The sequence below is a fragment of the Castanea sativa genome, chromosome 12 (assembly GCF_040712315.1).
Source record: "Castanea sativa cultivar Marrone di Chiusa Pesio chromosome 12, ASM4071231v1".
Taxonomy (NCBI): Eukaryota; Viridiplantae; Streptophyta; class Magnoliopsida; order Fagales; family Fagaceae; genus Castanea; species Castanea sativa.
In genome coordinates, this window is record NC_134024.1 from 36,320,426 (window position 1) to 36,335,643 (window position 15,218).

Consider the following 15,218-nt stretch of genomic DNA (forward strand, 5'->3'; position numbering starts at 1 on the left):
TTTTTTTATTTAGGTGTTATCATTTTATATTTGATAATTATTATGTCAATACCATTTATTCCTTTTGAAATTTACAATACTTATTTATTTCATTATTGTTTATCAAATAAAAAAAAAATATATCTTATAAGTTTATGATAAACCCGTGCAACGCATGGGCCTTTAACTTTTTGTTTTTTTAGAAACAAACACACACACAAAAGAGGAAAATGGGTTCTAACATAAACATATACCACAACTCCACTTAAACTATATATATATTTGAGTGGTAAAGGAGCACACAAGTAGGCATGATATAGAGTTTTTTTATTTATTTATAAATAAATTTTGTTATTTTTATTTCGTTGCATTGTGCGTTCATTACATAAATAAACATTACAAATATTTACAGACATATTGATTCAAAATATAGTGCTTGCCAAATGTGATGTAAAATAGAAGATGAGTTCCAGTTGAGTTTAGACTTTGGAGGGGAATGGGTTGGACATCATAGGCCCCCAAGCCCAAAGACTAGAAAAGCATGAAAGAGAACCTTGGGCCGGGCACAAGGAGGACACATGAAGAAAGACAATGGCCAGGCAGTGGGCACTACAGGAAGAGAAATGTCTAAGAAACTAGCAAGGAATTTTCTACCAAGGGCTCGGGGGCATGGTCTTTCACAAGCCCCCAGCCTTTCTCCCCCCTTTCTCATCCCTGAACACAGCTAAAGTCCAGCTGAAAGACATAAGCAAAACACCCAAATTTTACCATGCATTTCTTCTTATAGATGTATAAAGAGGCCCTAAAACTTTACGAATCCCAATCAGACTGCTCCACTCCTAATCTCACTAAAATCATATCTTTATTAAATTTCAAAAACTTTGCCTTTGATTAATTATAGTAAAACAAGCATAACCTACCAGAGTTTCCCTTTTGAACTTACTGCACATATCCCTTTAAAATTTCACCTCTTTTTATTATTTTTTTTTTCACTTTATCCATACACTTTTCTCATGCTATAGTTTCAAAAATGGAAATTAACTTTGTTTTTCATGTTCTTATTAAGGCCTTGAGACTCTTAGAGTCCTACCTACTAAGGCGTTACAAATGCCTTGACAGTTCCATCTTAGGATTCTTGTAACAATGCGTGGGGCTTAATAAGTCCCGTCTCCTTAATCATTTGGACATCTTGGAATAGAGTGACAAATACTTTTGAGAGATTCTCTTCATGAACTCGTATGTCAAAAGAGTTTGTACATGTGGATTGATTTTGTATCAACTCTATGCTAACTTGTCTTTCCCTTAATAGACACATTAGCCTTCTTTCTACTTCCTTCTTCATGTGTCCTTTGTTGTTTAGTTTTTGGGTACTTGAGCATGTTACACTGGGGATCAAGGTTGATGTTTCTAGGTCAAAGAATACCTCCTATTCTAAGTAGTGGCAGATTTTTGGTCTTTTACTTATGATGGTTTCCCATTCTTCATTAGGTCTTCTTTTCAAAATGTATTTGGGTATGGGCCAAGTCAGGTTATTTAGAGGGTTATCTGGGTTCACAAGATCTAGATGGGCTGAGTTCTTTTTCTTTTTGGATAGAGATGGGTGGGTGCACAAAATTTGTAAGTGGGTTATTAAAATTTTTTGAACTCTCTGAGATAGGTAGTTCATTTAATGGGTGGGTTGGTGGGGACAAGTTTGGAGTTGGGCTATTTGTGTTAAACCCAACTTCTTTAGGATGTTAAGGACAAAAGACCATCCCATTATTTCCTTTTTATTTCTTCATTGAGCTCGCATACACTTGACCTATACCTGTATTATCATGTATTGGTTTGCCTAAACCAAAGACGCCATATGTTAATGTTGAAATTAAGTAAAAATGGTTCTTGCAAAAATATGTACCATATAATTCTCCACCAAAAATTGATATAAATGTATAGTTTAGAAATGCAATCAACAAAATTAAATTATTTGGAATCAAAATGAAAATTAGCCATTACTTAAAAGATACAAGTCTAGTAACTAGTTACTCAAAGATACAAGTCTAGTTAACTAGTTACTCTTGAACTTTCAAGAAGTGTGGATTAAAATTGTAAAAAGTACATGACAATCCTCCTCCATTTAAAATCAAAATTCATATTAACCACAAAAATATAAGCCACTTTTCTATCAACCTTAATCTAAGTACACAGACATTTTGGTTAAAACATAACATGTTAGATCTCCTTCCTTAAAAGCAAAAACTTATATATTAATGTCCAACCACTTCCAATCTTTTTTCAAATCACCCTTATCTTTTTGACTTTATACATGCACTTTTATCTTGATTAACTTCACAAAGGAAGATAAGCTTGGTTTACATGCCCTTATTAAGGCTCTAAGGGCCTTAACTATTGAAGCTTTACAAACACCTTGATAGTTCCATCCTCGGATTCTCATGGCGATTGATGGGGTTTAAAGTCGCTTAGTAAGGCTTGCCGCCTAGGCCATTTGGACATCTTGGGATTAGAGGATTAAGGTCATTGTTTTTGAGTTAAAGAATACTTGCTCCTCTTGACAACATATTCTTTCTAGAGTGTGTTTAGGTATGAACCAAGATGGGTTTTGAGGGTTATTTGGGCTCACAAGATTTAAATGGTGCAAATTTTTGTCTAGGATAGAGATTAGATGGATTGGGGGCTCTTGCCTCTTGGAAGATGTAGTTCATTTTGGTGGGTGGGTTGGTGGATAAGTTTGGAGTCAGGCTATTAGGATGTTTAAGACAAAACACGATTATATTTTTTATTGTTTTTTCCCATAGAATCCTCAAAATAAAATAAAAATAAAATCTAATTAGAAACAACTGTGGTCCAACGGAATCGATCAACATTAATTTGGTGTCAGCACCACAATCTCCTAGGGGAGAGGTGGGGACACAATGGAATTTTAGCCTAATTGTTGGGTTGTAAGTTGAGTATAGCCTAGACATATTTGGGTTTGTCTTTGTGGTCAACTTTTAATGTTTGAGTGGTTTGGAAATGTAGCAGTGAAAATATGACATGAAGGTTTGAAAAGATTTTATTTAACTAAAGGAGCGAATATCACTCTTACGAAGAATACTTCATTTGAATTTAATTGCATTTTTTTCTTTCTTTTATCATCTGCATTTATGTTGCTAATATACTAGAAAAACTTGAGAAAGATTTTTTGTGAGCCAGGATGAGAGATGAATCAAAATTTCATTTGGTGAGCTGGGGGAGGGGGGGGGGGGTGTTCTCCATTGAACAAGAAAGGATTAAGGTTTCTTATGTTGAGGTGTACTAGTAGAGTTAAGTACGGGGGAGTATAGAGTGGATGGACATCTGTTGTGGTTAGAAGGTCATTTAAGGTGATTTTGTTGAAGTTTAGAGGAGGTTGGATTTATTTTTTTGAACATGTTAAGTTTGTTATTGATGCTGGCCTGAGGCTGTGTTTGGCATGATTATAGTTTGGTGAGTCTTTTTTAGTTCCCTGACTTGTTTCTTTTTGCTGCAAACAATGATGCTTTAGTTGCTTCATATCTAGGTGGCTCAGCCATTGAAATCCTTCAATTTGCCAATGCCTTTCAGATTGCAAATTTGAATTTGTGGCTAATTCTCTTAAATTTTTGGATTATCAGTTTTCCTATTGGAGGTGAAGATAAATTAAAATCTATTGGAAGTTTGGTTTGGAGAGTTGGGGGTTTGTTTGTTTTATGATGCCTTGAGAGGGTCTGATCGTGTGAAGTTTCACGGGGGTTGGTAAGGTGCCTCAAAAGTTTGAGGTTCTTCGGAGGATATTGATGATAAATTGGTGTTGTTTGTGCAGAAGTAGGAAAGTCAGTTTATCATGTTTTACTCCATTGTTTGTTGCAGGGGAGATATGTTGGTTGTGTTTTCCTCGAAGTATTTTTCTCCATTGTTTGGTGGCAGGGGAGACGTGGTGGTTGTGTTTTCCTCAAAGTTGTTAATACCATACCGGTGTATCATTTCCGGATTTTATATGTATAAAAGCTAACACTTCTTTGGACAAAACAAATTCAAATGATTCATCTAAAGATAATGATGTAACAAAGAACAATGGAAGAGGTAATTTAGCAAAGTTTTGAATATTTTCGTTCTTTGTAAGAACAAAAGGCAAATAGCATGCCATTACTTATTCATAAAAAGGTTCAAATAGGTTATTTTTGGTGAATTAATGCTGTGTGCTAGTTGATAACCGCCAGGTAATATTAGAAAAAACAAAAAAAGGTTCTGATCTGTTGATCTTATTTTTCTTTCTGGAAAAAGAACAAGAACGTCACAGAAGCTTGGTTCTCTTCTGTACACTTGGACCTATGGTTCTAGAAAGTTCCAAAGCACAAATCAAAGGTGGCAATCAACTTGCGCTTCAACCATGTTTCAATAAGCTTTTGCTCAAATAGCACTTCTTTACCATGTAAAAACAAGGTGGAGGGTAAGATCATGGGGTTATGTAACTTACCCTAAAAAAGAAGGAAAGTATAGGAATTTTGATGGCATAGAACATCTTTGATAGAGACGGAGCTAGGACTTGAAGTTAGGGGGGACAACTTTGTTGTTGGACAAAATTATTTTGTTTAAAATTTTTTAAATGGTCAAGTTGTTTGATTTGAGTAAAATTGGTTGATTGAGTTTAATTGTTTTTAGCTTTACACAATTTAGCTTTACTATTGGTAATTTTTGTTGTTGAATAATTTTTTTGGACTTCTTTATTTGCTTTAGATTTTAGACCTGTCCTTTAAAAGGAGTAAAAGGCTAGAAATACAATTTTTTTTTTAAAAAAATTATCAATGTGGTGAGTGGTTATTAGTAAGTAAAAATGTGATATAAGTAAGAGACCTAGATGTAAACTAATAAATTTTTACTACTTTAATAGCTTGTAAAAATGTTATTGAAAAGTTTGTGGCTAGAATAGTACTCTTAAAAGAATCAATTATAATGTTAAGGGGGCAAAGTGTGATTTTATAGAACAAAAATGCTAAAATTAGTGCCTATTTATATATTAATTTTTTTTATAAAAAAAATAGGGGTGGCCATTGCCCCCCCTAGTCCAAGTCTCCCTCCCGTCCCTGATCCTTGACATATTAGGTTGTTCTTTTTTAGATCATGGTATGAATGGATGATTGCTTTAGATAGTGTCTCTTCCCATAACTTTTATTTATTTACTTGGATCTTATGAAGTTTATATTGTAATAATTTAGGAGTGGCTTTAATACAGTCGTAAATCTTCCTATGTATTTGATCATCTCCTTTATCTAATTAAGTTATTTACTTATAAAAAATGAAGACTTCAAAAAATTTAAAAGTATTGGCTTTATCATTTTATGCTTTATTGTACACCATGACCAAATTGATTTTAACAGAAATATGAGTAGTCTAGACATCTCCACAATCAGATCTTTCTACTTCGTTAAAAGTGTCACAACTTTTAGCATGAACTTCATATCTTGTTTAGACATGTCATGGGACCAGCTCCCTTAACTAATAGATTCAAACTCCAGCATTGGCAATATGACATGATGAATGCCATGACATGGGTTGGTTGCCGACCATCATCCAAAAAGCAATGATCAAAGAAAAATCAGTAACTTGCAGTTGACAAAATATCATAAAAATTTATTAAAATAGTTTTTAATAACGAGTGAAGATAGTTTTTATAGTAACTCATGAGTATGTATTATATTGTATTTCCCAATGGTTCAAACCACTTGTAATGTGTTTTGTTAAATTTTCTAATGTTTTGTGTACCTATGCATCTTTGGTTGGTTAGTTGTTTTGACAATTACTATGATTTCAGTCTGTAACTTCTTCTGGGGATAGGAGTGACTGCTTGAATAACAAAGTAGGATTTCAGGAAGAAAGAGGAGGGTTGTGAATCATTTTTGTGAAGAGGCTGCATGTTTTCAAGATAAGTAAATTCTTTTTGTTACTTGTTTTATTCGTCACTAATTTTGGTCATTTATATCTGCTGAGTAATTGTTCAAATTTTATGGTTTCTTTGATTAACCGGATACTTTCTATTTGACATGTGTATTAATTCTAAAAATCTATATCTTGTCAGCAGCCACCTCCTTTTTCTATTGTTTTTCTTTGATTTTCTGTCTCCACATGTCACAATACTGTAGGATTTCAGTTGTTGGCTTGGCTTATGTTTGCATTGTTGTCGCCCTCAGTTGTAATCTTAGTGTCTCATATGGATTAAGTATAAGCTTAACCATATGTTTATAAGCTCTTGCCCCTCCTCTTGTAAGCCGGTTTTCAAGGGTGAGATCTAGCCATGGGTTTATAACATTTGGTATTAGAGGTAACCTCTTGGGGACACTTTCCTTGCAAGCTGGTTTTCAAGAGTGAGTTATGCTCATGGGTTTGTAACACCCTCCTCCTCCCTCTCCTTCTTTCTGTTCGTCTTTTCCTCAATAATAATGCTTTCTAACTTGTCAACCTGGTGTAATTTCAAATCTTTTTCTAAATTGTCAACCGGATGTAATTTCAAATCTTTTGCTTTGTCGTGTATGACAAACAATCTCTAAAGTTCAGTCTCCATATCAAAGTACTAATGGAGCTTTTATAGGTTAGGTTCCATCCTTTGCATCCTGAAATAATTGCAAGTGGGAGCTTCGATTATGGGATGCAAACACAACAGAGTGTATAGGATCACGGGATTTTTGTATATTTTACTAACTCTCTTGTTTAGTTACCTTCTGCAATAGTGGCTGCAGTTTTCAGTTAATAATATTCTTTAAGCTTATATTACTACTCATGTGGATCTTACTGCTACTTTTCTTGTAACAGATCGCCGTATTGCATCCATTGCTTTCCATGCTAAATGGGATATCCTTGCTATTGCACAGGACACAAGGTATTGATTTTTGTCGTACAACTTTTCTGTAGTTCTATCATGCTTAAAGGTTTTTCTTTTGATCCTAATTTTTTCTTTTATATTTAAGTTCATAAGTCATGACTTTGTAGATCTATTATCAGCTTATCGCTGACAAATCAAATCCTGTTTAGTTATACATATGGCAGTATAAAAGAGAGGAGAAGCTTCACAACCAAACTTTATATTAAAGACAAGGCATTTGCATTGAGAAGTGCATTTTCACCCTCATGATGCTCCATTTTTGTTTACTGCTGAGGTCAATTATCCAAAAAACATTCAACACCTTTGGGTTTACTTGTGATATCCTCCTCTAGCTGTTTTTATGGCAAATGCTCATTCCCGTGAATGTGTTAATGACTGCTGAACTACCTCTCATATCCTTACCTTTCTTCTCTGTGCCTTCATTTGCCATAGATGGTTCGACTAGCATGCAAGTCTTTTGCTTCAATGCAGTTTCAAGTGGATGCAAATGAAGTGCAGCGACATTATCATAGTAAGGTTTCTCCTATGGAAACATTTTGAACTATTCCTACTGGCTCATACAATGCTACTAATAATCATTTACCTTGTAATGACCCCACAGTGGATGCAATGGAAACTTATTAAATATCGCCTATTGGGAGAAGCCAACGGGGAAGCTCTACTAACTTAGATACTACTGGTGGTCAATACCGTGATTCGTGGAGTACCTGTGTATATTCCAAACAGCTTGGATCTTGCTGAGATTGGACACCATCAGTTCTTACCTAAGAGAGATCCAAGTGGTTGGGAGCTACCTTTTTTGCAAGAACGGTTTGTGGGTTAAAGCCAAGCTGGTCTTCCTTCAGTGCTACCTCTTAATGATGATGGCAGTAGTCGTGAGCCATCAATTCAATATATAAATTTTTCCATCTTGGCATCTCATCTGTCTACGCAAAACGACATCAGCCTGCCTGGCATTTCTAGAAGATCTAGCTTGCAATATTACTTTTCAAACTCCCACTTCTCTGTATTTGGTTCTTTGGAGGGTGCTGCTTTGGTTAATGCCCCAAGTGATTCGGTTGGTACTCAACCCATTATCAGTAGAATCCAGTCAAAAATCACCACCTCACTGGTTGCTGTAGCTACTGCAGAGCTACCTTACACTGCGAAGCTAAGGGTATGGCCACATGATGTTGAAAATCCTTTTTCCCCACTTAATGCTAAAAGATGTTGCTTACCTTACCCCATGCCGTCCTATGTAGGTAAGCAGGAAATTTTAATATTCAGATACAACTGTTACGGTGCTTTAGTATTGTAATAAGTATTAGTATTGTGGCATGGGTGAGGTCATGGGTTCAAGTCCCATTGTGTGTGTGTGTAACTTAACAAACCAAAAAAAAAAGGGTGCCATAGCATGGCTTTCAATTTTCAAATATCTATTGCATTTTCTTTTGGACAAAGGCCACCATTTTTATGGATCTGTAATATTCTTTATTAGGAGTGATGTCATTTTAAACAGGGTGTTGCATTTAACATTTTTTTGGGCTGCAATTGTATTTGAAGTGAAATGAGTGCCCATTTTTCGCCTTGTAGGAGATTTTTAGCGGCATATGTGGCATGCACTCTTCCTCATATGGAGGCTGATCCAAGATATCAGACTCTAATCCATCAAGATCCTGGAGCTGGAATATCCCCAACACAACATTTGGTCTCAGCTTACCAAGTCATATACGAGCTTCACACTTATTCTCTTGAGAAGGTAGCATAAAGCTTCATTCCCATCATCAACTCGTCATGCATTCAACATTTCCCTTATGTTATTGTTTTTCCTGTTAAATTTTTATGTTGGTGTGTCACCTTATGAACTTGTCTATTTTACTTTTGCAGCTTTGGTTTTGTGCTTGTATCACAAGCCATAAGAGCTGCTCAGGGTTTGACTTCTATCTAGGTCAGTTGTCTTTCATAAATAAATGGAATGTGCATCTGAATTCATTGTCCTATTGGCTGGAAATTTGTGTCAAGTTCTCTTATTTCAGTCTTTTAAACCACAATTCTTCATTGATCCATAAAATAACTAGGTTGCATGTCACCAATCCAACAATTTAGGCAATTGCAATGGGTCCATTATTCAACAAATGTATTAATTTTTACTTAAAAGTTTACATTTTATTTGAAAGTGTATTCATAATAGGAAAAAAGGAAATTTAGAGACCTCAATGATGTACCAGTGATTTCACTAGTGACACAGTTCAGTGTTTTATGCACGAGTTGTTCACATATATTATACTAGTTTAAGTTTATACCCCATGTTCATTGACATTTTTGTGTTAACATTGCTTCAAAAGGAACTGCAGGATGCAAGACGTCTCTGTAGTTTAATTGTAATCCACCAGTTTGATCGGTGATTCAAATTGTTTAATATAGTTTGACCAGAACTAAATCAAGACTGGTCAATGAGAGAATGGTCAACAGTCTAAGTAGTCCAACTGTCCAATTCTGGGTTAAGACATTGCTCATTACAACTGTGACCTATATAGTATAATAGGGAAGTCTTTGGCCCTTTTGTTTCTGGAATGGCATAAAGTTTGTAATAAGGTCAAAATGTTTATGTTACAAATTCTAAAGGCTAGTGGACATAGGTTTGTTTTTGTATACTGCTTTTTCCCCTTGCTTCTTTATCTTAATTTTGAACACTCTTAATTAGTATGAGTAATGCAATTGCCATATAAAGTGATTGTTTCATAGAATTTTACAAGCCAAATTAATGAATTTTATAAAGAGAGGATTTAATTGAGGATGCTCAAAATTTGTGTGGGATTTTGCATATTGTGCGAAAAAACAACCCCAACCCCGTCCCCGTGGGTGGTCCTTTCTTTGCCTTCTAAATCTAGTTCTAAAATTTGACATACTTTGTGAATGTTCATTTGGTTTATTTAATTGATTGAAGTGTTGATGCTTCAGTGTCCTGTTTGCATTGTTGTCTAAGATCCCAAAGGATTGGTACAACCAAAAAACTTCATATTATTGTGAGCTGAACATGTGCATTTGTTGTATTTGCAATTCTCACCTACATTTGAGTACACATCACTTGCCCAAGGTCGACATCATGGTTCTCTTCTTAAAAGCATTGTCAATGATGGGGAAACAACATTACATATTACACTATTCTGGAGGTAAAAACATTTTCTTGGCTTTATTTGTTTCAATAGATTCCTTTCATGAATTTTCCTTTAACTACTACTTTACTATGCTAGAAAATTTCTCTGTTAGACTCAGTTCTCTACAGAGTTTTAGATATGGAACTCGTGGGAGTGCTTCCAAGTGCAGAGGATGAGGTCTGGTCAATGTGTTTGCTTTCATCCATTTGCTGGAGGAGGTCTATTTGATGGAAGAAAGGTGTGGCTGGGTACGTTCAGAGAAATCTTGATTATAATTAGTGTTGATATAATTAAAATTGTTTTTTATTGTTGAATACAGGAAAAGGGAAGCCTAGGGTTTTGCAATGTGATGGTGCTCGTGGTGTGAATTGCACTGGATTAAATTACATTCCAGAGGAAAACATGGCTTTTGTAAGATAGTGATCAGTTTGTGGCATATTCTTCCTTTTTTTGTTGTTTATGATTTTTATTTTTGAATATGAAAAGCCTTGTTCTTTTTACATTTTTATGCATATTCCTCCCCCCAAACTCTCCCTCCCCTTCTTTTTTTCTTCTCATTTTTCTTTTATTCCTCCTTTCGTTCTGTCATAAAATTGTTTCTAACTTAATTGTAAATAATATTGTAGCTTAAAGAATTTTAACATGCTAACAAAACAAGGGCTTATCGTCTACTTGTCATGTAGGTGGTCTCATTAGTGTGTGTGTGTGTGTGTATTATTGTTTGATATTTACAGTAATGAGAGAGGGGATTTGAGCCTTGGTTCTCCTCGTAAAGGAACGCAGAAATGCCACTAAACTGGGCTCTTAGCAATGATCTTACTAATATGTAATGTAAAAAGGCCTTTCTATTTTATCTAGGCCTACTTTTGGGGGGAAAAGATTTGTCAAATTAGTATATAAAGCATCCCAAATGCAAATTTGGGTGTGTTAACTAGTAAGCAAGATTAAGGTTCCCTAAAAGATTAACCATTGGAATTGCTGCTAAATGACTAAAAGAGAGGTGCTTCTTTATAAAAGCTCTAATTCACTAAATTATTTGAAACTTAACTTATAGAAATTTCCCTAAAGTATAAACCATCATAACAATGAGGTACATGAACTCTATTATTCCCTTATTATTACTCACAAAAAAAAAGTAAATTATATATTTTACACATTAATTTTTGTAATTCTTTTATAATAAATTTCAAGAATAAAAATGTTGAGTCAAACACTTATAATGTAAAAAATATTATTTGAAAAGTGAAAACTATTTTCAAAAAAATATTTTATTTGAAAATTAATTTTATATTGTTTGAAAACAAAAAAATAAATTTTCTTTCTATCAAATATGCCTCAAAATGTAGGAACAAAAATATACAATTTAAAATAAAAACTATTAGGGCCCGATTGGTAGTAATGTTTAAGTATTGTTGTTCATTTTTTAGTGTGATGAAAATACGTATTTGAGTATTATAGAAATACAAAATATGTGTTAAAAATGTTATTATTATTTAAATACTAAAAATTATTGTTTAAAACCCATTACCATATAGAATATCTCTAGAAATGCATTGCACTGTTGAAGACCCTCACCCATGCAAGTCTTTTTTCTTTTTGGTTTTTTAGAATGCCACCCACGCAAAGTCGCTAACCACTTTGACCAGTGTGATATCATATGAATGATAAAACACAACCTAAATTTGATAAATATAAAAACGGATGTTTTACTTTTAATAATAAATAAATTTGACGTGACAGCTTGTCAATCTAAAAGAGTGAAAAGACACAGTCAGATAATTTTAAAAAAAATGTATTTTATGGAACTAAACCAACTTATCTCCGGTGGCATTATTTGACAACTGATGATCAAATTTGATTGATTGATTTTCTTGAGGAAAAAGCAAACACAAAAAAGTTCTTATGCGAGCAGCCAAAGCCACTTAGTTACCAGTACTACTACAATAATCACTATGCTTACATCAGCGTGTCATTATTGTTTCTGGGCAGTCTACAGTCTACACAATACAATGATATAATAGGCATAGGATGGATACTCGTAACAAATTCCATTGATAAAAAATTCATTTTTATGTAGGCAGTATCAGCAATTTCAAAATAAACCATTATTTAAGAAAAATTAGAAAAAATATGCACTCTTTTTTTTCTTAATGATGTTCAAAACAATTTTGTTGATAATGACAAAAAAGAAAAAACAACATTTTTTTTTGCCATAATATAAATTCAATACAATAATTCCCCAATTTTCAAAGATACAGGTTTTTATACAAGCTTTCTTTTTTCTTTTTTTTCTTTTTTTGAGAAACAAAAAAGAATTGACAAGCTAGGGTAAGAAGTGGACACTTTTCATATTCTTTTTATTTAGTGGATAATATATTCTGAAATTTGGATTAATATCATCAAGATTTAAGACACTTCAAAAACTACTAATTTAATTCCTAAAGATAACTTCACCCCTCCAACCCTCCGCTATTTATTATTTCCAATCAATGTGCAAATCTTATTCCCAAAATTTGAAAAAGAGGTTGAAAACTTTGTAACACTTTTTTTTTTTTGAAAGGATAATCAATGTTATTATTAGTTTAAAATAGTGTAAGAAATTATTCAAACTACAACTCAACTTCTTCCAAAACAATTGGCAAATCTAGTATGGTAATTACCTAGGCTAATAGCACTAAAAATTTGAACGATTAATGAGAGCATTTAGTAAGGTTAAAGTTGTGGAACTGCGTTCATAAAATTTATAAAAAAAAAAAAAGTTGAGGAACTGCTAAAATAGCATCAGGACTGATCCAAATATAACCATACATTTACAGGAAAACATATTACAGACTTGCTCATATTAAAGTATCTAAGCAGGAAAACAACTTTCACAAAATTAAAAAGTAACTCATATTAAAGTATCTAAGCAGGAAAAGAACTTTAGCAAAATTAAAAAGTATCCGAGCTGCAAGAGCTTTAAGAGCATCTTTGCACACTTTTAAGTTGCATTCTACCACAAAATGAAGAGCATAGATAGAAGCTGGAGAAAACTATACATGCACTCAAAATATCTAAACTTTCTATTGATTTAAAGCAGAATAGTTAAAAGAAAAACAGAAAGCCCTATGTATTCTTAAAAAAAAAATCCTTTACAGATTCCCAAATACCCTATATAATTGAGCTACGGCCGCCATTTCCATTACTGTTTCCATTGCCATTGCCATCTTCTTTATTCTCATCCCCACCTCTAGCTCCCATTTTCTTTGTATCTCCATCACCTGCTTTCACCACATTTCTCTTCATTTTCCTCTTCCATCTTCAAATTATCGCGCACTTCACCGGCATGAGTTAACATAGAGCTTAGGATAACATCCCTTTTTAGCTCGGAGACCCCATGAAGCAAATCAGAAGCTTCCTTATCCTACACGGTAAAAATAAAAAGTTAAAAAATGAGGCTTTTTGAGGAAAAAAAAATGTAAGAAGAAAAAATAAAATGAGAAAATACCAGTTTAATCGATGGATCTTGCAGTTTTGCCATGTGAATCAAACATGAAAGGGTCTCCTCCGGGCCATCAATAGCAAGGGAGGAAGCCACGGCAGTAAGATTGGCAACCAATTGAACGGATGCCATTACCAAAGAGATGGTGGCTAGCTTCTCATAACCACCACCTTGAAAGCCCTATTTGAGCTCTTCTTTTGTGACTTTCCTAGCCACTAAATCCTCTCCATTAACTCCTATGGTAATAGACCCTCTTTTCACCATTGTAGAAGTCTGTACGGATACTTCAAATCCCTGAAGGAAATGAAGTATTTTGTACACTGCACCGGCGGAGTAAGGAGAGAATCTTTTCATTTTTTAGGTTAAGGTTGAGAATGTAGGAGAAGCTAATGTTTTGAGGGTTGCAGCTTTTGGTGTTTGTAATATTTGATCTAAGGGTATCAACTAAGAAAGCAAATTGAGAGAGAAGATAAACGACTTGAACTATGAGAGAAAAATAAGAGAAAGCTTACACAGAGAGAGTATGAGTATATAAAAAAAGAGAGTAGAAGGTAATAGATTAAAGCTTACACACAGAGAGTACGAGTACAAAAGAAAAGAGAGTGAGTATGAGAGAAAAAAAAAATGAGAGAGAAGGTGAATAAAAGATGTGAAAAATGAGAGAGAGAGAGAGAGTGTGTGAGTATGAAAGAGAAGAGAGTAGAAGGTGAAAGAGTAGAAGGTGATAGACTTAAAGCCTACACATAGTACGAGTATAAAATAAAAGAGAGTGAGTATGAGAGAGAGAAATGAGAGAGAAGGTGAATAAAAGATGTGAAAAATGAGAGGAATAAAACCTGATCCCCTCTTTCAAAATAAGAATACTGACACGCCAACCACTGCGTTGAGCGCCTTTAACGTTTATTTCATCATATCTATTTTATTTATTTTTAGTTTAGAGTATAATTTTTCAATTTATCATAATGCCTCTCACCTAATCTATTATTGTTTGATTAATTTATTATTATTTGATAATTTTATTACCTGTTTAAGAATTATGCTTACATGGGAATATACAATTTATAAATTTATGTTGAAAATGATTTAATTTTAGACAATTTCTATTTGAAAGATTACTAAAGACAAATATTTTACACTTGTTTATGCTTTATTATTTTCCAATAATCTTGTGAAAATGGTGAAAAATCATTTGAAAGTTGTATAAATTTTTTAAGACATATTTTTAGTAAAATTTTGTTAATGTTTACCATTTAATAACTTTATTTGTATTTTATTACTATGATAAATTGTATTCAAGTCCATCTCATAAACTAAAGCTTTTTTTTTTTTGGAGAATAAACTAAAGCAATTTAATGTTTTAGGTCATAGAATTCTACTAACTATATGAAAAAGAGCCAATGGCTCCATCTACAATAGTCGTTGGTTTATTCAACTTAGTGAGGCAAAACTCACCGTTTTGCTTGAGCTGGCTTTTTAAATATTTGGATGTGCCAACACAATATTGCTGTATTGACTCAAAATTTTTTTACAATATTTTCACGATTATTGAGGTGTTAATTCTTTATTATTTAAAACAAAATAGTAAAATATGAGATTGGGACCAACTACAATTGAAAACATATGTATTGTGAAAATGTTATAATATCTTGTTGTTTTCACAATATTTTCACAATTGCTGATAAATCAATTCCTTATAGATCGAAATAAAATAAAATGTCAAGTTCAAAAACTTTCACAATAATTTCAA

At 33.4% G+C, this 15,218-nt stretch overlaps 1 pseudogene; it reads left to right on the forward strand.

Moving 5' to 3' along the window:
- The first annotated feature begins 557 nt into the window (after positions 1 to 557).
- On the forward strand, positions 558 to 10,410 carry LOC142620603 (uncharacterized; annotated as a pseudogene).
- Positions 10,411 to 15,218: the final 4,808 nt, after the last annotated feature.